General features: G+C 43.6%; 16 non-coding genes across 16 annotated transcripts; all 16 read right to left on the minus strand.

Moving 5' to 3' along the window:
• Window positions 1–454: 454 nt before the first annotated feature.
• trnai-uau (transfer RNA isoleucine (anticodon UAU)) lies at window positions 455–550 on the minus strand. Its single transcript has 2 exons — window positions 513–550; window positions 455–490 (listed from the first exon to the last, which is right to left on the minus strand). It is a non-coding gene; the product is annotated as a tRNA-Ile (tRNA).
• A 1,432-nt stretch (window positions 551–1,982) lies between these two features.
• On the minus strand, window positions 1,983–2,078 carry trnai-uau (transfer RNA isoleucine (anticodon UAU)). Its single transcript has 2 exons — window positions 2,041–2,078; window positions 1,983–2,018 (listed from the first exon to the last, which is right to left on the minus strand). It is a non-coding gene; the product is annotated as a tRNA-Ile (tRNA).
• Window positions 2,079–3,510: 1,432 nt separating this feature from the next.
• trnai-uau (transfer RNA isoleucine (anticodon UAU)) lies at window positions 3,511–3,606 on the minus strand. Its single transcript has 2 exons — window positions 3,569–3,606; window positions 3,511–3,546 (listed from the first exon to the last, which is right to left on the minus strand). It is a non-coding gene; the product is annotated as a tRNA-Ile (tRNA).
• Window positions 3,607–5,038: 1,432 nt separating this feature from the next.
• Window positions 5,039–5,134, minus strand: trnai-uau (transfer RNA isoleucine (anticodon UAU)). The gene is made up of 2 exons: window positions 5,097–5,134; window positions 5,039–5,074 (listed from the first exon to the last, which is right to left on the minus strand). It is a non-coding gene; the product is annotated as a tRNA-Ile (tRNA).
• Window positions 5,135–6,566: 1,432 nt separating this feature from the next.
• On the minus strand, window positions 6,567–6,662 carry trnai-uau (transfer RNA isoleucine (anticodon UAU)). The gene is made up of 2 exons: window positions 6,625–6,662; window positions 6,567–6,602 (listed from the first exon to the last, which is right to left on the minus strand). It is a non-coding gene; the product is annotated as a tRNA-Ile (tRNA).
• Window positions 6,663–8,093: 1,431 nt separating this feature from the next.
• On the minus strand, window positions 8,094–8,189 carry trnai-uau (transfer RNA isoleucine (anticodon UAU)). The gene is made up of 2 exons: window positions 8,152–8,189; window positions 8,094–8,129 (listed from the first exon to the last, which is right to left on the minus strand). It is a non-coding gene; the product is annotated as a tRNA-Ile (tRNA).
• A 1,432-nt stretch (window positions 8,190–9,621) lies between these two features.
• Window positions 9,622–9,717, minus strand: trnai-uau (transfer RNA isoleucine (anticodon UAU)). Its single transcript has 2 exons — window positions 9,680–9,717; window positions 9,622–9,657 (listed from the first exon to the last, which is right to left on the minus strand). It is a non-coding gene; the product is annotated as a tRNA-Ile (tRNA).
• Window positions 9,718–11,149: 1,432 nt separating this feature from the next.
• Window positions 11,150–11,245, minus strand: trnai-uau (transfer RNA isoleucine (anticodon UAU)). The gene is made up of 2 exons: window positions 11,208–11,245; window positions 11,150–11,185 (listed from the first exon to the last, which is right to left on the minus strand). It is a non-coding gene; the product is annotated as a tRNA-Ile (tRNA).
• A 1,432-nt stretch (window positions 11,246–12,677) lies between these two features.
• On the minus strand, window positions 12,678–12,773 carry trnai-uau (transfer RNA isoleucine (anticodon UAU)). Its single transcript has 2 exons — window positions 12,736–12,773; window positions 12,678–12,713 (listed from the first exon to the last, which is right to left on the minus strand). It is a non-coding gene; the product is annotated as a tRNA-Ile (tRNA).
• A 1,432-nt stretch (window positions 12,774–14,205) lies between these two features.
• Window positions 14,206–14,301, minus strand: trnai-uau (transfer RNA isoleucine (anticodon UAU)). Its single transcript has 2 exons — window positions 14,264–14,301; window positions 14,206–14,241 (listed from the first exon to the last, which is right to left on the minus strand). It is a non-coding gene; the product is annotated as a tRNA-Ile (tRNA).
• A 1,432-nt stretch (window positions 14,302–15,733) lies between these two features.
• On the minus strand, window positions 15,734–15,829 carry trnai-uau (transfer RNA isoleucine (anticodon UAU)). Its single transcript has 2 exons — window positions 15,792–15,829; window positions 15,734–15,769 (listed from the first exon to the last, which is right to left on the minus strand). It is a non-coding gene; the product is annotated as a tRNA-Ile (tRNA).
• A 1,432-nt stretch (window positions 15,830–17,261) lies between these two features.
• trnai-uau (transfer RNA isoleucine (anticodon UAU)) lies at window positions 17,262–17,357 on the minus strand. Its single transcript has 2 exons — window positions 17,320–17,357; window positions 17,262–17,297 (listed from the first exon to the last, which is right to left on the minus strand). It is a non-coding gene; the product is annotated as a tRNA-Ile (tRNA).
• Window positions 17,358–18,789: 1,432 nt separating this feature from the next.
• On the minus strand, window positions 18,790–18,885 carry trnai-uau (transfer RNA isoleucine (anticodon UAU)). Its single transcript has 2 exons — window positions 18,848–18,885; window positions 18,790–18,825 (listed from the first exon to the last, which is right to left on the minus strand). It is a non-coding gene; the product is annotated as a tRNA-Ile (tRNA).
• Window positions 18,886–20,316: 1,431 nt separating this feature from the next.
• trnai-uau (transfer RNA isoleucine (anticodon UAU)) lies at window positions 20,317–20,412 on the minus strand. Its single transcript has 2 exons — window positions 20,375–20,412; window positions 20,317–20,352 (listed from the first exon to the last, which is right to left on the minus strand). It is a non-coding gene; the product is annotated as a tRNA-Ile (tRNA).
• A 1,432-nt stretch (window positions 20,413–21,844) lies between these two features.
• On the minus strand, window positions 21,845–21,940 carry trnai-uau (transfer RNA isoleucine (anticodon UAU)). Its single transcript has 2 exons — window positions 21,903–21,940; window positions 21,845–21,880 (listed from the first exon to the last, which is right to left on the minus strand). It is a non-coding gene; the product is annotated as a tRNA-Ile (tRNA).
• Window positions 21,941–23,372: 1,432 nt separating this feature from the next.
• Window positions 23,373–23,468, minus strand: trnai-uau (transfer RNA isoleucine (anticodon UAU)). The gene is made up of 2 exons: window positions 23,431–23,468; window positions 23,373–23,408 (listed from the first exon to the last, which is right to left on the minus strand). It is a non-coding gene; the product is annotated as a tRNA-Ile (tRNA).
• Between the last annotated feature and the right edge of the window lie 309 nt (window positions 23,469–23,777).

Consider the following 23,777-nt stretch of genomic DNA (forward strand, 5'->3'; position numbering starts at 1 on the left):
GGTCCATTTCGTACACTCTGATCTCCGCCCAAGAAACCCACAAACAAGGTTCCATCTTATTTGCATTTTGATCCTCTTCTTCTCAGCAGATCTTTATTTTAATCAGACAAATGTTCCAAGCAAAGCCGAATATAACATTCACACGGTTCAATGAGATGAATCTAATTCCTTTTTGATGACTACATCGACCTGTGTGAGTTTGTAGCCAGTTGAATAAAGAAATACCAACTAAACAGGGCTTGCCGGCAATTTAAATCAAGCAGACCGCTGATTGGAAGCATTTTTGAGCTGAACAAGGTTACCGATTGACGTTCCTGCCCAGATATGTCTTGACGTTTCAAATATTCCCAGGATACGTTGTTTGACTGCCGAGACCTTTCTCCGGAAATGACATTTGCCAAACCAGAGAAACTGGAATTTTGCAAGAGACTCTTTGGTCACGAGTAGATAAAACTGCTCCAGGTGAGGCTCGAACTCACAACCTCGGCATTACGCACGCAGAAACACTGACATATAAGTACCGCGCGCTGACCGATTGCGCCACTGGAGCCGCGCCGTCGCGGGCCTCCCAATATCGCGAGTTATACCTCAGCGATTGAGAAATTGGCTGTGATGTAAGATTTTCCGGTTGTATTCACATCTGGTTCCTCACTTATTTGAGGAATTGGCTTCATTACACAATGCTAAACTGGATTGATAATGAAAAATGCATTTTCAACATTTTCCTCGATTGTTCTCTGAGCCATTGAGGTCTTTAGTCAGTAGAAACCTTATAATCTCATTCTCGGTTAGCCTCAATTACTGATCTTATCTTCGGCACCAAGTTCCAGAAGTTGATCTTGCTCTGAGTTTTGGCATCACAGACAAATAGAAACACACCCTTCGGTCCAATCGGTCCATGCCGAGCAGATATCCTAATCTAACCTCGTCTGTATGCCAGCATTTGTCCTATATCCCTCTCAAGCCTTCCGATGTGAATGCGTTCAGAAAAGATTTACATGGATGTTGCCAGGTTTAAAGGACTTGAGCTAAAGGCCGCGGGTGAACAGTCTTGGGCTGTTTTCCCTGGATCATCGGAGGCTGAGTGGTGACCTTCAAACAACGTGTCTACGTGTACCTCAAATTTCAAAGAATTATGTGCCTGCAACCCTCGGTTCCTCAGGAGGGAATTTAACAGTGAGAGAAAGCCACTTGCGGTGGTTGGGGAACAATTTCGAATTTCTTTGACTTCACGTGTGAAGAAGATTATTGAACACTTAAGATTAAGAATGAAAAAAGCTGAGAGTTTTGAAAAGTTATAACCCCGGTGAGTCACCCCAGCGGCCACTTGCGGTGGTTGGGGAACAATTTCGAATTTCTTTGACTTCACGTGTGAAGAAGATTATTGAACACCTAAGATTGAGTATGAAAACATCTGAGAGTTTTGAAAAGTTCGATCCGCGTGAGTCTGAAGTGAACCACATCCCGGAGACGCAATTCCTACTTTACCCTGGTGCCTTAAAGGTTTGATCACATTCAGATGATGCTAGGTCCATTTCGTACACTCTGATCTCCGCCCAAGAAACCCACAAACAAGGTTCCGTCTTATTTGCATTTTGATCCTCTTCTTCTCAGCAGATCTTTATTTTAATCAGACAAATGTTCCAAGCAAAGCCGAATATAACATTCACACGGTTCAATGAGATCAATCTAATTCCTTTTTGATGACTACATCGACCTGTGTGAGTTTGTAGCTAGTTGAATAAAGAAATACCAACTAAACAGGGCTTGCCGGCAATTTAAATCAAGCAGACCGCTGATTGGAAGCATTTTTGAGCTGAACAAGGTTACCGATTGACGTTCCTGCCCAGATATGTCTTGACGTTTCAAATATTCCCAGGATACGTTGTTTGACTGCCGAGACCTTTCTCAGGAAATGACATTTGCCAAACCAGAGAAACTGGAATTTTGCAAGAGACTCTTTGGTCACGAGTAGATAAAACTGCTCCAGGTGAGGCTCGAACTCACAACCTCGGCATTATGCACGCAGAAACACTGACATATAAGTACCGCGCGCTGACCGATTGCACCACTGGAGCCGCGCCGCCGCGGGCCTCCCAATATCGCGAGTTATACCTCAGCGATTGAGAAATTGGCTGTGATGTAAGATTTTCCGGTTGTATTCACATCTGGTTCCTCACTTATTTGAGGAATTGGCTTCATTACACAGTGCTAAACTGGATTGATAATGAAAAATGCATTTTCAACATTTTCCTCGATTGTTCTCTGAGCCATTGAGGTCTTTAGTCAGTAGAAACCTTATAATCTCATTCTCGGTTAGCCTCAATTACTGATCTTATCTTCGGCACCAAGTTCCAGAAGTTGATCTTGCTCTGAGTTTTGGCATCACAGACAAATAGAAACACACCCTTCGGTCCAATCGGTCCATGCCGAGCAGATATCCTAATCTAACCTCGTCTGTATGCCAGCATTTGTCCTATATCCCTCTCAAGCCTTCCGATGTGAATGTGTTCAGAAAAGATTTACATGGATGTTGCCAGGTTTAAAGGACTTGAGCTAAAGGCCGCGGGTGAACAGTCTTGGGCTGTTTTCCCTGGATCATCGGAGGCTGAGTGGTGACCTTCAAACAACGTGTCTACGTGTACCTCAAATTTCAAAGAATTATGTGCCTGCAACCCTCGGTTCCTCAGGAGGGAATTTAACAGTGAGAGAAAGCCACTTGCGGTGGTTGGGGAACAATTTCGAATTTCTTTGACTTCACGTGTGAAGAAGATTATTGAACACTTAAGATTAAGAATGAAAAAAGCTGAGAGTTTTGAAAAGTTATAACCCCGGTGAGTCACCCCAGCGGCCACTTGCGGTGGTTGGGGAACAATTTCGAATTTCTTTGACTTCACGTGTGAAGAAGATTATTGAACACCTAAGATTGAGTATGAAAACATCTGAGAGTTTTGAAAAGTTCGATCCGCGTGAGTCTGAAGTGAACCACATCCCGGAGACGCAATTCCTACTTTACCCTGGTGCCTTAAAGGTTTGATCACATTCAGATGATGCTAGGTCCATTTCGTACACTCTGATCTCCGCCCAAGAAACCCACAAACAAGGTTCCGTCTTATTTGCATTTTGATCCTCTTCTTCTCAGCAGATCTTTATTTTAATCAGACAAATGTTCCAAGCAAAGCCGAATATAACATTCACACGGTTCAATGAGATCAATCTAATTCCTTTTTGATGACTACATCGACCTGTGTGAGTTTGTAGCCAGTTGAATAAAGAAATACCAACTAAACAGGGCTTGCCGGCAATTTAAATCAAGCAGACCGCTGATTGGAAGCATTTTTGAGCTGAACAAGGTTACCGATTGACGTTCCTGCCCAGATATGTCTTGACGTTTCAAATATTCCCAGGATACGTTGTTTGACTGCCGAGACCTTTCTCCGGAAATGACATTTGCCAAACCAGAGAAACTGGAATTTTGCAAGAGACTCTTTGGTCACGAGTAGATAAAACTGCTCCAGGTGAGGCTCGAACTCACAACCTCGGCATTACGCACGCAGAAACACTGACATATAAGTACCGCGCGCTGACCGATTGCGCCACTGGAGCCGCGCCGTCGCGGGCCTCCCAATATCGCGAGTTATACCTCAGCGATTGAGAAATTGGCTGTGATGTAAGATTTTCCGGTTGTATTCACATCTGGTTCCTCACTTATTTGAGGAATTGGCTTCATTACACAGTGCTAAACTGGATTGATAATGAAAAATGCATTTTCAACATTTTCCTCGATTGTTCTCTGAGCCATTGAGGTCTTTAGTCAGTAGAAACCTTATAATCTCATTCTCGGTTAGCCTCAATTACTGATCTTATCTTCGGCACCAAGTTCCAGAAGTTGATCTTGCTCTGAGTTTTGGCATCACAGACAAATAGAAACACACCCTTCGGTCCAATCGGTCCATGCCGAGCAGATATCCTAATCTAACCTCGTCTGTATGCCAGCATTTGTCCTATATCCCTCTCAAGCCTTCCGATGTGAATGCGTTCAGAAAAGATTTACATGGATGTTGCCAGGTTTAAAGGACTTGAGCTAAAGGCCGCGGGTGAACAGTCTTGGGCTGTTTTCCCTGGATCATCGGAGGCTGAGTGGTGACCTTCAAACAACGTGTCTACGTGTACCTCAAATTTCAAAGAATTATGTGCCTGCAACCCTCGGTTCCTCAGGAGGGAATTTAACAGTGAGAGAAAGCCACTTGCGGTGGTTGGGGAACAATTTCGAATTTCTTTGACTTCACGTGTGAAGAAGATTATTGAACACTTAAGATTAAGAATGAAAAAAGCTGAGAGTTTTGAAAAGTTATAACCCCGGTGAGTCACCCCAGCCGCCACTTGCGGTGGTTGGGGAACAATTTCGAATTTCTTTGACTTCACGTGTGAAGAAGATTATTGAACACCTAAGATTGAGTATGAAAACATCTGAGAGTTTTGAAAAGTTCGATCCGCGTGAGTCTGAAGTGAACCACATCCCGGAGACGCAATTCCTACTTTACCCTGGTGCCTTAAAGGTTTGATCACATTCAGATGATGCTAGGTCCATTTCGTACACTCTGATCTCCGCCCAAGAAACCCACAAACAAGGTTCCGTCTTATTTGCATTTTGATCCTCTTCTTCTCAGCAGATCTTTATTTTAATCAGACAAATGTTCCAAGCAAAGCCGAATATAACATTCACACGGTTCAATGAGATCAATCTAATTCCTTTTTGATTACTACATCGACCTGTGTGAGTTTGTAGCCAGTTGAATAAAGAAATACCAACTAAACAGGGCTTGCCGGCAATTTAAATCAAGCAGACCGCTGATTGGAAGCATTTTTGAGCTGAACAAGGTTACCGATTGACGTTCCTGCCCAGATATGTCTTGACGTTTCAAATATTCCCAGGATACGTTGTTTGACTGCCGAGACCTTTCTCAGGAAATGACATTTGCCAAACCAGAGAAACTGGAAATTTGCAAGAGACTCTTTGGTCACGAGTAGATAAAACTGCTCCAGGTGAGGCTCGAACTCACAACCTCGGCATTACGCACGCAGAAACACTGACATATAAGTACCGCGCGCTGACCGATTGCGCCACTGGAGCCGCGGCGTCGCGAGCCTCCCAATATCGCGAGTTATACCTCAGCGATTGAGAAATTGGCTGTGATGTAAGATTTTCCGGTTGTATTCACATCTGGTTCCTCACTTATTTGAGGAATTGGCTTCATTACACAGTGCTAAACTGGATTGATAATGAAAAATGCATTTTCAACATTTTCCTCGATTGTTCTCTGAGCCATTGAGGTCTTTAGTCAGTAGAAACCTTATAATCTCATTCTCGGTTAGCCTCAATTACTGATCTTATCTTCGGCACCAAGTTCCAGAAGTTGATCTTGCTCTGAGTTTTGGCATCACAGACAAATAGAAACACACCCTTCGGTCCAATCGGTCCATGCCGAGCAGATATCCTAATCTAACCTCGTCTGTATGCCAGCATTTGTCCTATATCCCTCTCAAGCCTTCCGATGTGAATGTGTTCAGAAAAGATTTACATGGATGTTGCCAGGTTTAAAGGACTTGAGCTAAAGGCCGCGGGTGAACAGTCTTGGGCTGTTTTCCCTGGATCATCGGAGGCTGAGTGGTGACCTTCAAACAACGTGTCTACGTGTACCTCAAATTTCAAAGAATTATGTGCCTGCAACCCTCGGTTCCTCAGGAGGGAATTTAACAGTGAGAGAAAGCCACTTGCGGTGGTTGGGGAACAATTTCGAATTTCTTTGACTTCACGTGTGAAGAAGATTATTGAACACTTAAGATTAAGAATGAAAAAAGCTGAGAGTTTTGAAAAGTTATAACCCCGGTGAGTCACCCCAGCCGCCACTTGCGGTGGTTGGGGAACAATTTCGAATTTCTTTGACTTCACGTGTGAAGAAGATTATTGAACACCTAAGATTGAGTATGAAAACATCTGAGAGTTTTGAAAAGTTCGATCCGCGTGAGTCTGAAGTGAACCACATCCCGGAGACGCAATTCCTACTTTACCCTGGTGCCTTAAAGGTTTGATCGCATTCAGATGATGCGAGGTCCATTTCGTACACTCTGATCTCAGCCCAAGAAACCCACAAACAAGGTTCCGTCTTATTTGCATTTTGATCCTCTTCTTCTCAGCAGATCTTTATTTTAATCAGACAAATGTTCCAAGCAAAGCCGAATATAACATTCACACGGTTCAATGAGATCAATCTAATTCCTTTTTGATGACTACATCGACCTGTGTGAGTTTGTAGCCAGTTGAATAAAGAAATACCAACTAAACAGGGCTTGCCGGCAATTTAAATCAAGCAGACCGCTGATTGGAAGCATTTTTGAGCTGAACAAGGTTACCGATTGACGTTCCTGCCCAGATATGTCTTGACGTTCCAAATATTCCCAGGATACGTTGTTTGACTGCCGAGACCTTTCTCAGGAAATGACATTTGCCAAACCAGAGAAACTGGAATTTTGCAAGAGACTCTTTGGTCACGAGTAGATAAAACTGCTCCAGGTGAGGCTCGAACTCACAACCTCGGCATTACGCACGCAGAAACACTGACATATAAGTACCGCGCGCTGACCGATTGCGCCACTGGAGCCGCGCCGTCGCGGGCCTCCCAATATCGCGAGTTATACCTCAGCGATTGAGAAATTGGCTGTGATGTAAGATTTTCCGGTTGTATTCACATCTGGTTCCTCACTTATTTGAGGAATTGGCTTCATTACACAGTGCTAAACTGGATTGATAATGAAAAATGCATTTTCAACATTTTCCTCGATTGTTCTCTGAGCCATTGAGGTCTTTAGTCAGTAGAAACCTTATAATCTCATTCTCGGTTAGCCTCAATTACTGATCTTATCTTCGGCACCAAGTTCCAGAAGTTGATCTTGCTCTGAGTTTTGGCATCACAGACAAATAGAAACACACCCTTCGGTCCAATCGGTCCATGCCGAGCAGATATCCTAATCTAACCTCGTCTGTATGCCAGCATTTGTCCTATATCCCTCTCAAGCCTTCCGATGTGAATGTGTTCAGAAAAGATTTACATGGATGTGGCCAGGTTTAAAGGACTTGAGCTAAAGGCCGCGGGTGAACAGTCTTGGGCTGTTTTCCCTGGATCATCGGAGGCTGAGTGGTGACCTTCAAACAACGTGTCTACGTGTACCTCAAATTTCAAAGAATTATGTGCCTGCAACCCTCGGTTCCTCAGGAGGGAATTTAACAGTGAGAGAAAGCCACTTGCGGTGGTTGGGGAACAATTTCGAATTTCTTTGACTTCACGTGTGAAGAAGATTATTAAACACTTAAGATTAAGAATGAAAAAAGCTGAGAGTTTTGAAAAGTTATAACCCCGGTGAGTCACCCCAGCGGCCACTTGCGGTGGTTGGGGAACAATTTCGAATTTCTTTGACTTCACGTGTGAAGAAGATTATTGAACACCTAAGATTGAGTATGAAAACATCTGAGAGTTTTGAAAAGTTCGATCCGCGTGAGTCTGAAGTGAACCACATCCCGGAGACGCAATTCCTACTTTACCCTGGTGCCTTAAAGGTTTGATCACATTCAGATGATGCTAGGTCCATTTCGTACACTCTGATCTCCGCCCAAGAAACCCACAAACAAGGTTCCGTCTTATTTGCATTTTGATCCTCTTCTTCTCAGCAGATCTTTATTTTAATCAGACAAATGTTCCAAGCAAAGCCGAATATAACATTCACACGGTTTAATGAGATCAATCTAATTCCTTTTTGATTACTACATCGACCTGTGTGAGTTTGTAGCCAGTTGAATAAAGAAATACCAACTAAACAGGGCTTGCCGGCAATTTAAATCAAGCAGACCGCTGATTGGAAGCATTTTGAGCTGAACAAGGTTACCGATTGACGTTCCTGCCCAGATATGTCTTGACGTTTCAAATATTCCCAGGATACGTTGTTTGACTGCCGAGACCTTTCTCAGGAAATGACATTTGCCAAACCAGAGAAACTGGAATTTTGCAAGAGACTCTTTGGTCACGAGTAGATAAAACTGCTCCAGGTGAGGCTCGAACTCACAACCTCGGCATTACGCACGCAGAAACACTGACATATAAGTACCGCGCGCTGACCGATTGCGCCACTGGAGCCGCGCCGTCGCGGGCCTCCCAATATCGCGAGTTATACCTCAGCGATTGAGAAATTGGCTGTGATGTAAGATTTTCCGGTTGTATTCACATCTGGTTCCTCACTTATTTGAGGAATTGGCTTCATTACACAGTGCTAAACTGGATTGATAATGAAAAATGCATTTTCAACATTTTCCTCGATTGTTCTCTGAGACATTGAGGTCTTTAGTCAGTAGAAACCTTATAATCTCATTCTCGGTTAGCCTCAATTACTGATCTTATCTTCGGCACCAAGTTCCAGAAGTTGATCTTGCTCTGAGTTTTGGCATCACAGACAAATAGAAACACACCCTTCGGTCCAATCGGTCCATGCCGAGCAGATATCCTAATCTAACCTCGTCTGTATGCCAGCATTTGTCCTATATCCCTCTCAAGCCTTCCGATGTGAATGTGTTCAGAAAAGATTTACATGGATGTGGCCAGGTTTAAAGGACTTGAGCTAAAGGCCGCGGGTGAACAGTCTTGGGCTGTTTTCCCTGGATCATCGGAGGCTGAGTGGTGACCTTCAAACAACGTGTCTACGTGTACCTCAAATTTCAAAGAATTATGTGCCTGCAACCCTCGGTTCCTCAGGAGGGAATTTAACAGTGAGAGAAAGCCACTTGCGGTGGTTGGGGAACAATTTCGAATTTCTTTGACTTCACGTGTGAAGAAGATTATTGAACACTTAAGATTAAGAATGAAAAAAGCTGAGAGTTTTGAAAAGTTATAACCCCGGTGAGTCACCCCAGCGGCCACTTGCGGTGGTTGGGGAACAATTTCGAATTTCTTTGACTTCACGTGTGAAGAAGATTATTGAACACCTAAGATTGAGTATGAAAACATCTGAGAGTTTTGAAAAGTTCGATCCGCGTGAGTCTGAAGTGAACCACATCCCGGAGACGCAATTCCTACTTTACCCTGGTGCCTTAAAGGTTTGATCACATTCAGATGATGCTAGGTCCATTTCGTACACTCTGATCTCCGCCCAAGAAACCCACAAACAAGGTTCCGTCTTATTTGCATTTTGATCCTCTTCTTCTCAGCAGATCTTTATTTTAATCAGACAAATGTTCCAAGCAAAGCCGAATATAACATTCACACGGTTTAATGAGATCAATCTAATTCCTTTTTGATTACTACATCGACCTGTGTGAGTTTGTAGCCAGTTGAATAAAGAAATACCAACTAAACAGGGCTTGCCGGCAATTTAAATCAAGCAGACCGCTGATTGGAAGCATTTTTGAGCTGAACAAGGTTACCGATTGACGTTCCTGCCCAGATATGTCTTGACGTTTCAAATATTCCCAGGATACGTTGTTTGACTGCCGAGACCTTTCTCAGGAAATGACATTTGCCAAACCAGAGAAACTGGAATTTTGCAAGAGACTCTTTGGTCACGAGTAGATAAAACTGCTCCAGGCGAGGCTCGAACTCACAACCTCGGCATTACGCACGCAGAAACACTGACATATAAGTACCGCGCGCTGACCGATTGCGCCACTGGAGCCGCGCCGTCGCGGGCCTCCCAATATCGTGAGTTATACCTCAGCGATTGAGAAATTGGCTGTGATGTAAGATTTTCCGGTTGTATTCACATCTGGTTCCTCACTTATTTGAGGAATTGGCTTCATTACACAGTGCTAAACTGGATTGATAATGAAAAATGCATTTTCAACATTTTCCTCGATTGTTCTCTGAGCCATTGAGGTCTTTAGTCAGTAGAAACCTTATAATCTCATTCTCGGTTAGCCTCAATTACTGATCTTATCTTCGGCACCAAGTTCCAGAAGTTGATCTTGCTCTGAGTTTTGGCATCACAGACAAATAGAAACACACCCTTCGGTCCAATCGGTCCATGCCGAGCAGATATCCTAATCTAACCTCGTCTGTATGCCAGCATTTGTCCTATATCCCTCTCAAGCCTTCCGATGTGAATGCGTTCAGAAAAGATTTACATGGATGTTGCCAGGTTTAAAGGACTTGAGCTAAAGGCCGCGGGTGAACAGTCTTGGGCTGTTTTCCCTGGATCATCGGAGGCTGAGTGGTGACCTTCAAACAACGTGTCTACGTGTACCTCAAATTTCAAAGAATTATGTGCCTGCAACCCTCGGTTCCTCAGGAGGGAATTTAACAGTGAGAGAAAGCCACTTGCGGTGGTTGGGGAACAATTTCGAATTTCTTTGACTTCACGTGTGAAGAAGATTATTGAACACTTAAGATTAAGAATGAAAAAAGCTGAGAGTTTTGAAAAGTTATAACCCCGGTGAGTCACCCCAGCGGCCACTTGCGGTGGTTGGGGAACAATTTCGAATTTCTTTGACTTCACGTGTGAAGAAGATTATTGAACACCTAAGATTGAGTATGAAAACATCTGAGAGTTTTGAAAAGTTCGATCCGCGTGAGTCTGAAGTGAACCACATCCCGGAGACGCAATTCCTACTTTACCCTGGTGCCTTAAAGGTTTGATCACATTCAGATGATGCTAGGTCCATTTCGTACACTCTGATCTCCGCCCAAGAAACCCACAAACAAGGTTCCGTCTTATTTGCATTTTGATCCTCTTCTTCTCAGCAGATCTTTATTTTAATCAGACAAATGTTCCAAGCAAAGCCGAATATAACATTCACACGGTTCAATGAGATCAATCTAATTCCTTTTTGATTACTACATCGACCTGTGTGAGTTTGTAGCCAGTTGAATAAAGAAATACCAACTAAACAGGGCTTGCCGGCAATTTAAATCAAGCAGACCGCTGATTGGAAGCATTTTTGAGCTGAACAAGGTTACCGATTGACGTTCCTGCCCAGATATGTCTTGACGTTTCAAATATTCCCAGGATACGTTGTTTGACTGCCGAGACCTTTCTCAGGAAATGACATTTGCCAAACCAGAGAAACTGGAATTTTGCAAGAGACTCTTTGGTCACGAGTAGATAAAACTGCTCCAGGTGAGGCTCGAACTCACAACCTCGGCATTACGCACGCAGAAACACTGACATATAAGTACCGCGCGCTGACCGATTGCGCCACTGGAGCCGCGGCGTCGCGGGCCTCCCAATATCGCGAGTTATACCTCAGCGATTGAGAAATTGGCTGTGATGTAAGATTTTCCGGTTGTATTCACATCTGGTTCCTCACTTATTTGAGGAATTGGCTTCATTACACAGTGCTAAACTGGATTGATAATGAAAAATGCATTTTCAACATTTTCCTCGATTGTTCTCTGAGCCATTGAGGTCTTTAGTCAGTAGAAACCTTATAATCTCATTCTCGGTTAGCCTCAATTACTGATCTTATCTTCGGCACCAAGTTCCAGAAGTTGATCTTGCTCTGAGTTTTGGCATCACAGACAAATAGAAACACACCCTTCGGTCCAATCGGTCCATGCCGAGCAGATATCCTAATCTAACCTCGTCTGTATGCCAGCATTTGTCCTATATCCCTCTCAAGCCTTCCGATGTGAATGTGTTCAGAAAAGATTTACATGGATGTGGCCAGGTTTAAAGGACTTGAGCTAAAGGCCGCGGGTGAACAGTCTTGGGCTGTTTTCCCTGGATCATCGGAGGCTGAGTGGTGACCTTCAAACAACGTGTCTACGTGTACCTCAAATTTCAAAGAATTATGTGCCTGCAACCCTCGGTTCCTCAGGAGGGAATTTAACAGTGAGAGAAAGCCACTTGCGGTGGTTGGGGAACAATTTCGAATTTCTTTGACTTCACGTGTGAAGAAGATTATTGAACACTTAAGATTAAGAATGAAAAAAGCTGAGAGTTTTGAAAAGTTATAACCCCGGTGAGTCACCCCAGCGGCCACTTGCGGTGGTTGGGGAACAATTTCGAATTTCTTTGACTTCACGTGTGAAGAAGATTATTGAACACCTAAGATTGAGTATGAAAACATCTGAGAGTTTTGAAAAGTTCGATCCGCGTGAGTCTGAAGTGAACCACATCCCGGAGACGCAATTCCTACTTTACCCTGGTGCCTTAAAGGTTTGATCACATTCAGATGATGCTAGGTCCATTTCGTACACTCTGATCTCCGCCCAAGAAACCCACAAACAAGGTTCCGTCTTATTTGCATTTTGATCCTCTTCTTCTCAGCAGATCTTTATTTTAATCAGACAAATGTTCCAAGCAAAGCCGAATATAACATTCACACGGTTTAATGAGATCAATCTAATTCCTTTTTGATTACTACATCGACCTGTGTGAGTTTGTAGCCAGTTGAATAAAGAAATACCAACTAAACAGGGCTTGCCGGCAATTTAAATCAAGCAGACCGCTGATTGGAAGCATTTTTGAGCTGAACAAGGTTACCGATTGACGTTCCTGCCCAGATATGTCTTGACGTTTCAAATATTCCCAGGATACGTTGTTTGACTGCCGAGACCTTTCTCAGGAAATGACATTTGCCAAACCAGAGAAACTGGAATTTTGCAAGAGACTCTTTGGTCACGAGTAGATAAAACTGCTCCAGGTGAGGCTCGAACTCACAACCTCGGCATTACGCACGCAGAAACACTGACATATAAGTACCGCGCGCTGACCGATTGCGCCACTGGAGCCGCGCCGTCGCGGGCCTCCCAATATCGCGAGTTATACCTCAGCGATTGAGAAATTGGCTGTGATGTAAGATTTTCCGGTTGTATTCACATCTGGTTCCTCACTTATTTGAGGAATTGGCTTCATTACACAGTGCTAAACTGGATTGATAATGAAAAATGCATTTTCAACATTTTCCTCGATTGTTCTCTGAGCCATTGAGGTCTTTAGTCAGTAGAAACCTTATAATCTCATTCTCGGTTAGCCTCAATTACTGATCTTATCTTCGGCACCAAGTTCCAGAAGTTGATCTTGCTCTGAGTTTTGGCATCACAGACAAATAGAAACACACCCTTCGGTCCAATCGGTCCATGCCGAGCAGATATCCTAATCTAACCTCGTCTGTATGCCAGCATTTGTCCTATATCCCTCTCAAGCCTTCCGATGTGAATGCGTTCAGAAAAGATTTACATGGATGTTGCCAGGTTTAAAGGACTTGAGCTAAAGGCCGCGGGTGAACAGTCTTGGGCTGTTTTCCCTGGATCATCGGAGGCTGAGTGGTGACCTTCAAACAACGTGTCTACGTGTACCTCAAATTTCAAAGAATTATGTGCCTGCAACCCTCGGTTCCTCAGGAGGGAATTTAACAGTGAGAGAAAGCCACTTGCGGTGGTTGGGGAACAATTTCGAATTTCTTTGACTTCACGTGTGAAGAAGATTATTGAACACTTAAGATTAAGAATGAAAAAAGCTGAGAGTTTTGAAAAGTTATAACCCCGGTGAGTCACCCCAGCGGCCACTTGCGGTGGTTGGGGAACAATTTCGAATTTCTTTGACTTCACGTGTGAAGAAGATTATTGAACACCTAAGATTGAGTATGAAAACATCTGAGAGTTTTGAAAAGTTCGATCCGCGTGAGTCTGAAGTGAACCACATCCCGGAGACGCAATTCCTACTTTACCCTGGTGCCTTAAAGGTTTGATCACATTCAGATGATGCTAGGTCCATTTCGTACACTCTGATCTCCGCCCAAGAAACCCACAAACAAGGTTCCGTCTTATTTGCATTTTGATCCTCTTCTTCTCAGCAGATCTTTATTTTAATCAGACAAATGTTCCAAGCAAAGCCGAATATAACATTCACACGGTTCAATGAGATCAATCTAATTCCTTTTTGATTACTACATCGACCTGTGTGAGTTTGTAGCCAGTTGAATAAAGAAATACCAACTAAACAGGGCTTGCCGGCAATTTAAATCAAGCAGACCGCTGATTGGAAGCATTTTTGAGCTGAACAAGGTTACCGATTGACGTTCCTGCCCAGATATGTCTTGACGTTTCAAATATTCCCAGGATACGTTGTTTGACTGCCGAGACCTTTCTCAGGAAATGACATTTGCCAAACCAGAGAAACTGGAATTTTGCAAGAGACTCTTTGGTCACGAGTAGATAAAACTGCTCCAGGTGAGGCTCGAACTCACAACCTCGGCATTACGCACGCAGAAACACTGACATATAAGTACCGCGCGCTGACCGATTGCGCCACTGGAGCCGCGGCGTCGCGGGCCTCCCAATATCGCGAGTTATACCTCAGCGATTGAGAAATTGGCTGTGATGTAAGATTTTCCGGTTGTATTCACATCTGGTTCCTCACTTATTTGAGGAATTGGCTTCATTACACAGTGCTAAACTGGATTGATAATGAAAAATGCATTTTCAACATTTTCCTCGATTGTTCTCTGAGCCATTGAGGTCTTTAGTCAGTAGAAACCTTATAATCTCATTCTCGGTTAGCCTCAATTACTGATCTTATCTTCGGCACCAAGTTCCAGAAGTTGATCTTGCTCTGAGTTTTGGCATCACAGACAAATAGAAACACACCCTTCGGTCCAATCGGTCCATGCCGAGCAGATATCCTAATCTAACCTCGTCTGTATGCCAGCATTTGTCCTATATCCCTCTCAAGCCTTCCGATGTGAATGTGTTCAGAAAAGATTTACATGGATGTTGCCAGGTTTAAAGGACTTGAGCTAAAGGCCGCGGGTGAACAGTCTTGGGCTGTTTTCCCTGGATCATCGGAGGCTGAGTGGTGACCTTCAAACAACGTGTCTACGTGTACCTCAAATTTCAAAGAATTATGTGCCTGCAACCCTCGGTTCCTCAGGAGGGAATTTAACAGTGAGAGAAAGCCACTTGCGGTGGTTGGGGAACAATTTCGAATTTCTTTGACTTCACGTGTGAAGAAGATTATTGAACACTTAAGATTAAGAATGAAAAAAGCTGAGAGTTTTGAAAAGTTATAACCCCGGTGAGTCACCCCAGCCGCCACTTGCGGTGGTTGGGGAACAATTTCGAATTTCTTTGACTTCACGTGTGAAGAAGATTATTGAACACCTAAGATTGAGTATGAAAACATCTGAGAGTTTTGAAAAGTTCGATCCGCGTGAGTCTGAAGTGAACCACATCCCGGAGACGCAATTCCTACTTTACCCTGGTGCCTTAAAGGTTTGATCGCATTCAGATGATGCGAGGTCCATTTCGTACACTCTGATCTCAGCCCAAGAAACCCACAAACAAGGTTCCGTCTTATTTGCATTTTGATCCTCTTCTTCTCAGCAGATCTTTATTTTAATCAGACAAATGTTCCAAGCAAAGCCGAATATAACATTCACACGGTTCAATGAGATCAATCTAATTCCTTTTTGATTACTACATCGACCTGTGTGAGTTTGTAGCCAGTTGAATAAAGAAATACCAACTAAACAGGGCTTGCCGGCAATTTAAATCAAGCAGACCGCTGATTGGAAGCATTTTTGAGCTGAACAAGGTTACCGATTGACGTTCCTGCCCAGATATGTCTTGACGTTCCAAATATTCCCAGGATACGTTGTTTGACTGCCGAGACCTTTCTCAGGAAATGACATTTGCCAAACCAGAGAAACTGGAATTTTGCAAGAGACTCTTTGGTCACGAGTAGATAAAACTGCTCCAGGTGAGGCTCGAACTCACAACCTCGGCATTACGCACGCAGAAACACTGACATATAAGTACCGCGCGCTGACCGATTGCGCCACTGGAGCCGCGCCGTCGCGGGCCTCCCAATATCGCGAGTTATACCTCAGCGATTGAGAAATTGGCTGTGATGTAAGATTTTCCGGTTGTATTCACATCTGGTTCCTCACTTATTTGAGGAATTGGCTTCATTACACAGTGCTAAACTGGATTGATAATGAAAAATGCATTTTCAACATTTTCCTCGATTGTTCTCTGAGCCATTGAGGTCTTTAGTCAGTAGAAACCTTATAATCTCATTCTCGGTTAGCCTCAATTACTGATCTTATCTTCGGCACCAAGTTCCAGAAGTTGATCTTGCTCTGAGTTTTGGCATCACAGACAAATAGAAACACACCCTTCGGTCCAATCGGTCCATGCCGAGCAGATATCCTAATCTAACCTCGTCTGTATGCCAGCATTTGTCCTATATCCCTCTCAAGCCTTCCGATGTGAATGCGTTCAGAAAAGATTTACATGGATGTTGCCAGGTTTAAAGGACTTGAGCTAAAGGCCGCGGGTGAACAGTCTTGGGCTGTTTTCCCTGGATCATCGGAGGCTGAGTGGTGACCTTCAAACAACGTGTCTACGTGTACCTCAAATTTCAAAGAATTATGTGCCTGCAACCCTCGGTTCCTCAGGAGGGAATTTAACAGTGAGAGAAAGCCACTTGCGGTGGTTGGGGAACAATTTCGAATTTCTTTGACTTCACGTGTGAAGAAGATTATTGAACACTTAAGATTAAGAATGAAAAAAGCTGAGAGTTTTGAAAAGTTATAACCCCGGTGAGTCACCCCAGCGGCCACTTGCGGTGGTTGGGGAACAATTTCGAATTTCTTTGACTTCACGTGTGAAGAAGATTATTGAACACCTAAGATTGAGTATGAAAACATCTGAGAGTTTTGAAAAGTTCGATCCGCGTGAGTCTGAAGTGAACCACATCCCGGAGACGCAATTCCTACTTTACCCTGGTGCCTTAAAGGTTTGATCACATTCAGATGATGCTAGGTCCATTTCGTACACTCTGATCTCCGCCCAAGAAACCCACAAACAAGGTTCCGTCTTATTTGCATTTTGATCCTCTTCTTCTCAGCAGATCTTTATTTTAATCAGACAAATGTTCCAAGCAAAGCCGAATATAACATTCACACGGTTCAATGAGATCAATCTAATTCCTTTTTGATTACTACATCGACCTGTGTGAGTTTGTAGCCAGTTGAATAAAGAAATACCAACTAAACAGGGCTTGCCGGCAATTTAAATCAAGCAGACCGCTGATTGGAAGCATTTTTGAGCTGAACAAGGTTACCGATTGACGTTCCTGCCCAGATATGTCTTGACGTTTCAAATATTCCCAGGATACGTTGTTTGACTGCCGAGACCTTTCTCAGGAAATGACATTTGCCAAACCAGAGAAACTGGAATTTTGCAAGAGACTCTTTGGTCACGAGTAGATAAAACTGCTCCAGGTGAGGCTCGAACTCACAACCTCGGCATTACGCACGCAGAAACACTGACATATAAGTACCGCGCGCTGACCGATTGCACCACTGGAGCCGCGGCGTCGCGGGCCTCCCAATATCGCGAGTTATACCTCAGCGATTGAGAAATTGGCTGTGATGTAAGATTTTCCGGTTGTATTCACATCTGGTTCCTCACTTATTTGAGGAATTGGCTTCATTACACAGTGCTAAACTGGATTGATAATGAAAAATGCATTTTCAACATTTTCCTCGATTGTTCTCTGAGCCATTGAGGTCTTTAGTCAGTAGAAACCTTATAATCTCATTCTCGGTTAGCCTCAATTACTGATCTTATCTTCGGCACCAAGTTCCAGAAGTTGATCTTGCTCTGAGTTTTGGCATCACAGACAAATAGAAACACACCCTTCGGTCCAATCGGTCCATGCCGAGCAGATATCCTAATCTAACCTCGTCTGTATGCCAGCATTTGTCCTATATCCCTCTCAAGCCTTCCGATGTGAATGTGTTCAGAAAAGATTTACATGGATGTTGCCAGGTTTAAAGGACTTGAGCTAAAGGCCGCGGGTGAACAGTCTTGGGCTGTTTTCCCTGGATCATCGGAGGCTGAGTGGTGACCTTCAAACAACGTGTCTACGTGTACCTCAAATTTCAAAGAATTATGTGCCTGCAACCCTCGGTTCCTCAGGAGGGAATTTAACAGTGAGAGAAAGCCACTTGCGGTGGTTGGGGAACAATTTCGAATTTCTTTGACTTCACGTGTGAAGAAGATTATTGAACACTTAAGATTAAGAATGAAAAAAGCTGAGAGTTTTGAAAAGTTATAACCCCGGTGAGTCACCCCAGCCGCCACTTGCGGTGGTTGGGGAACAATTTCGAATTTCTTTGACTTCACGTGTGAAGAAGATTATTGAACACCTAAGATTGAGTATGAAAACATCTGAGAGTTTTGAAAAGTTCGATCCGCGTGAGTCTGAAGTGAACCACATCCCGGAGACGCAATTCCTACTTTACCCTGGTGCCTTAAAGGTTTGATCGCATTCAGATGATGCGAGGTCCATTTCGTACACTCTGATCTCAGCCCAAGAAACCCACAAACAAGGTTCCGTCTTATTTGCATTTTGATCCTCTTCTTCTCAGCAGATCTTTATTTTAATCAGACAAATGTTCCAAGCAAAGCCGAATATAACATTCACACGGTTCAATGAGATCAATCTAATTCCTTTTTGATTACTACATCGACCTGTGTGAGTTTGTAGCCAGTTGAATAAAGAAATACCAACTAAACAGGGCTTGCCGGCAATTTAAATCAAGCAGACCGCTGATTGGAAGCATTTTTGAGCTGAACAAGGTTACCGATTGACGTTCCTGCCCAGATATGTCTTGACGTTCCAAATATTCCCAGGATACGTTGTTTGACTGCCGAGACCTTTCTCAGGAAATGACATTTGCCAAACCAGAGAAACTGGAATTTTGCAAGAGACTCTTTGGTCACGAGTAGATAAAACTGCTCCAGGTGAGGCTCGAACTCACAACCTCGGCATTACGCACGCAGAAACACTGACATATAAGTACCGCGCGCTGACCGATTGCGCCACTGGAGCCGCGCCGTCGCGGGCCTCCCAATATCGCGAGTTATACCTCAGCGATTGAGAAATTGGCTGTGATGTAAGATTTTCCGGTTGTATTCACATCTGGTTCCTCACTTATTTGAGGAATTGGCTTCATTACACAGTGCTAAACTGGATTGATAATGAAAAATGCATTTTCAACATTTTCCTCGATTGTTCTCTGAGCCATTGAGGTCTTTAGTCAGTAGAAACCTTATAATCTCATTCTCGGTTAGCCTCAATTACTGATCTTATCTTCGGCACCAAGTTCCAGAAGTTGATCTTGCTCTGAGTTTTGGCATCACAGACAAATAGAAACACACCCTTCGGTCCAATCGGTCCATGCCGAGCAGATATCCTAATCTAACCTCGTCTGTATGCCAGCATTTGTCCTATATCCCTCTCAAGCCTTCCGATGTGAATGTGTTCAGAAAAGATTTACATGGATGTGGCCAGGTTTAAAGGACTTGAGCTAAAGGCCGCGGGTGAACAGTCTTGGGCTGTTTTCCCTGGATCATCGGAGGCTGAGTGGTGACCTTCAAACAACGTGTCTACGTGTACCTCAAATTTCAAAGAATTATGTGCCTGCAACCCTCGGTTCCTCAGGAGGGAATTTAACAGTGAGAGAAAGCCACTTGCGGTGGTTGGGGAACAATTTCGAATTTCTTTGACTTCACGTGTGAAGAAGATTATTGAACACTTAAGATTAAGAATGAAAAAAGCTGAGAGTTTTGAAAAGTTATAACCCCGGTGAGTCACCCCAGCGGCCACTTGCGGTGGTTGGGGAACAATTTCGAATTTCTTTGACTTCACGTGTGAAGAAGATTATTGAACACCTAAGATTGAGTATGAAAACATCTGAGAGTTTTGAAAAGTTCGATCCGCGTGAGTCTGAAGTGAACCACATCCCGGAGACGCAATTCCTACTTTACCCTGGTGCCTTAAAGGTTTGATCACATTCAGATGATGCTAGGTCCATTTCGTACACTCTGATCTCCGCCCAAGAAACCCACAAACAAGGTTCCGTCTTATTTGCATTTTGATCCTCTTCTTCTCAGCAGATCTTTATTTTAATCAGACAAATGTTCCAAGCAAAGCCGAATATAACATTCACACGGTTTAATGAGATCAATCTAATTCCTTTTTGATTACTACATCGACCTGTGTGAGTTTGTAGCCAGTTGAATAAAGAAATACCAACTAAACAGGGCTTGCCGGCAATTTAAATCAAGCAGACCGCTGATTGGAAGCATTTTGAGCTGAACAAGGTTACCGATTGACGTTCCTGCCCAGATATGTCTTGACGTTTCAAATATTCCCAGGATACGTTGTTTGACTGCCGAGACCTTTCTCAGGAAATGACATTTGCCAAACCAGAGAAACTGGAATTTTGCAAGAGACTCTTTGGTCACGAGTAGATAAAACTGCTCCAGGTGAGGCTCGAACTCACAACCTCGGCATTACGCACGCAGAAACACTGACACATAAGTACCGCGCGCTGACCGATTGCGCCACTGGAGCCGCGCCGTCGCGGGCCTCCCAATATCGCGAGTTATACCTCAGCGATTGAGAAATTGGCTGTGATGTAAGATTTTCCGGTTGTATTCACATCTGGTTCCTCACTTATTTGAGGAATTGGCTTCATTACACAGTGCTAAACTGGATTGATAATGAAAAATGCATTTTCAACATTTTCCTCGATTGTTCTCTGAGCCATTGAGGTCTTTAGTCAGTAGAAACCTTATAATCTCATTCTCGGTTAGCCTCAATTACTGATCTTATCTTCGGCACCAAGTTCCAGAAGTTGATCTTGCTCTGAGTTTTGGCATCACAGACAAATAGAAACACACCCTTCGGTCCAATCGGTCCATGCCGAGCAGATATCCTAATCTAACCTCGTCTGTATGCCAGCATTTGTCCTATATCCCTCTCAAGCCTTCCGATGTGAATGTGTTCAGAAAAGATTTACATGGATGTGGCCAGGTTTAAAGGACTTGAGCTAAAGGCCGCGGGTGAACAGTCTTGGGCTGTTTTCCCTGGATCATCGGAGGCTGAGTGGTGACCTTCAAACAACGTGTCTACGTGTACCTCAAATTTCAAAGAATTATGTGCCTGCAACCCTCGGTTCCTCAGGAGGGAATTTAACAGTGAGAGAAAGCCACTTGCGGTGGTTGGGGAACAATTTCGAATTTCTTTGACTTCACGTGTGAAGAAGATTATTGAACACTTAAGATTAAGAATGAAAAAAGCTGAGAGTTTTGAAAAGTTATAACCCCGGTGAGTCACCCCAGCGGCCACTTGCGGTGGTTGGGGAACAATTTCGAATTTCTTTGACTTCACGTGTGAAGAAGATTATTGAACACCTAAGATTGAGTATGAAAACATCTGAGAGTTTTGAAAAGTTCGATCCGCGTGAGTCTGAAGTGAACCACATCCCGGAGACGCAATTCCTACTTTACCCTGGTGCCTTAAAGGTTTGATCACATTCAGATGATGCTAGGTCCATTTCGTACACTCTGATCTCCGCCCAAGAAACCCACAAACAAGGTTCCGTCTTATTTGCATTTTGATCCTCTTCTTCTCAGCAGATCTTTATTTTAATCAGACAAATGTTCCAAGCAAAGCCGAATATAACATTCACACGGTTTAATGAGATCAATCTAATTCCTTTTTGATTACTACATCGACCTGTGTGAGTTTGTAGCCAGTTGAATAAAGAAATACCAACTAAACAGGGCTTGCCGGCAATTTAAATCAAGCAGACCGCTGATTGGAAGCATTTTTGAGCTGAACAAGGTTACCGATTGACGTTCCTGCCCAGATATGTCTTGACGTTTCAAATATTCCCAGGATACGTTGTTTGACTGCCGAGACCTTTCTCAGGAAATGACATTTGCCAAACCAGAGAAACTGGAATTTTGCAAGAGACTCTTTGGTCACGAGTAGATAAAACTGCTCCAGGTGAGGCTCGAACTCACAACCTCGGCATTACGCACGCAGAAACACTGACATATAAGTACCGCGCGCTGACCGATTGCGCCACTGGAGCCGCGCCGTCGCGGGCCTCCCAATATCGCGAGTTATACCTCAGCGATTGAGAAATTGGCTGTGATGTAAGATTTTCCGGTTGTATTCACATCTGGTTCCTCACTTATTTGAGGAATTGGCTTCATTACACAGTGCTAAACTGGATTGATAATGAAAAATGCATTTTCAACATTTTCCTCGATTGTTCTCTGAGCCATTGAGGTCTTTAGTCAGTAGAAACCTTATAATCTCATTCTCGGTTAGCCTCAATTACTGATCTTATCTTCGGCACCAAGTTCCAGAAGTTGATCTTGCTCTGAGTTTTGGCATCACAGACAAATAGAAACACACCCTTCGGTCCAATCGGTCCATGCCGAGCAGATATCCTAATCTAACCTCGTCTGTATGCCAGCATTTGTCCTATATCCCTCTCAAGCCTTCCGATGTGAATGCGTTCAGAAAAGATTTACATGGATGTTGCCAGGTTTAAAGGACTTGAGCTAAAGGCCGCGGGTGAACAGTCTTGGGCTGTTTTCCCTGGATCATCGGAGGCTGAGTGGTGACCTTCAAACAACGTGTCTACGTGTACCTCAAATTTCAAAGAATTATGTGCCTGCAACCCTCGGTTCCTCAGGAGGGAATTTAACAGTGAGAGAAAGCCACTTGCGGTGGTTGGGGAACAATTTCGAATTTCTTTGACTTCACGTGTGAAGAAGATTATTGAACACTTAAGATTAAGAATGAAAAAAGCTGAGAGTTTTGAAAAGTTATAACCCCGGTGAGTCACCCCAGCGGCCACTTGCGGTGGTTGGGGAACAATTTCGAATTTCTTTGACTTCACGTGTGAAGAAGATTATTGAACACCTAAGATTGAGTATGAAAACATCTGAGAGTTTTGAAAAGTTCGATCCGCGTGAGTCTGAAGTGAACCACATCCCGGAGACGCAATTCCTACTTTACCCTGGTGCCTTAAAGGTTTGATCACATTCAGATGATGCTAGGTCCATTTCGTACACTCTGATCTCCGCCCAAGAAACCCACAAACAAGGTTCCGTCTTATTTGCATTTTGATCCTCTTCTTCTCAGCAGATCTTTATTTTAATCAGACAAATGTTCCAAGCAAAGCCGAATATAACATTCACACGGTTCAATGAGATCAATCTAATTCCTTTTTGATTACTACATCGACCTGTGTGAGTTTGTAGCCAGTTGAATAAAGAAATACCAACTAAACAGGGCTTGCCGGCAATTTAAATCAAGCAGACCGCTGATTGGAAGCATTTTTGAGCTGAACAAGGTTACCGATTGACGTTCCTGCCCAGATATGTCTTGACGTTTCAAATATTCCCAGGATACGTTGTTTGACTGCCGAGACCTTTCTCAGGAAATGACATTTGCCAAACCAGAGAAACTGGAATTTTGCAAGAGACTCTTTGGTCACGAGTAGATAAAACTGCTCCAGGTGAGGCTCGAACTCACAACCTCGGCATTACGCACGCAGAAACACTGACATATAAGTACCGCGCGCTGACCGATTGCGCCACTGGAGCCGCGGCGTCGCGGGCCTCCCAATATCGCGAGTTATACCTCAGCGATTGAGAAATTGGCTGTGATGTAAGATTTTCCGGTTGTATTCACATCTGGTTCCTCACTTATTTGAGGAATTGGCTTCATTACACAGTGCTAAACTGGATTGATAATGAAAAATGCATTTTCAACATTTTCCTCGATTGTTCTCTGAGCCATTGAGGTCTTTAGTCAGTAGAAACCTTATAATCTCATTCTCGGTTAGCCTCAATTACTGATCTTATCTTCGGCACCAAGTTCCAGAAGTTGATCTTGCTCTGAGTTTTGGCATC

This window comes from Chiloscyllium punctatum, chromosome 49 (assembly GCF_047496795.1).
Source record: "Chiloscyllium punctatum isolate Juve2018m chromosome 49, sChiPun1.3, whole genome shotgun sequence".
In the NCBI taxonomy this organism is placed as follows: Eukaryota; Metazoa; Chordata; class Chondrichthyes; order Orectolobiformes; family Hemiscylliidae; genus Chiloscyllium; species Chiloscyllium punctatum.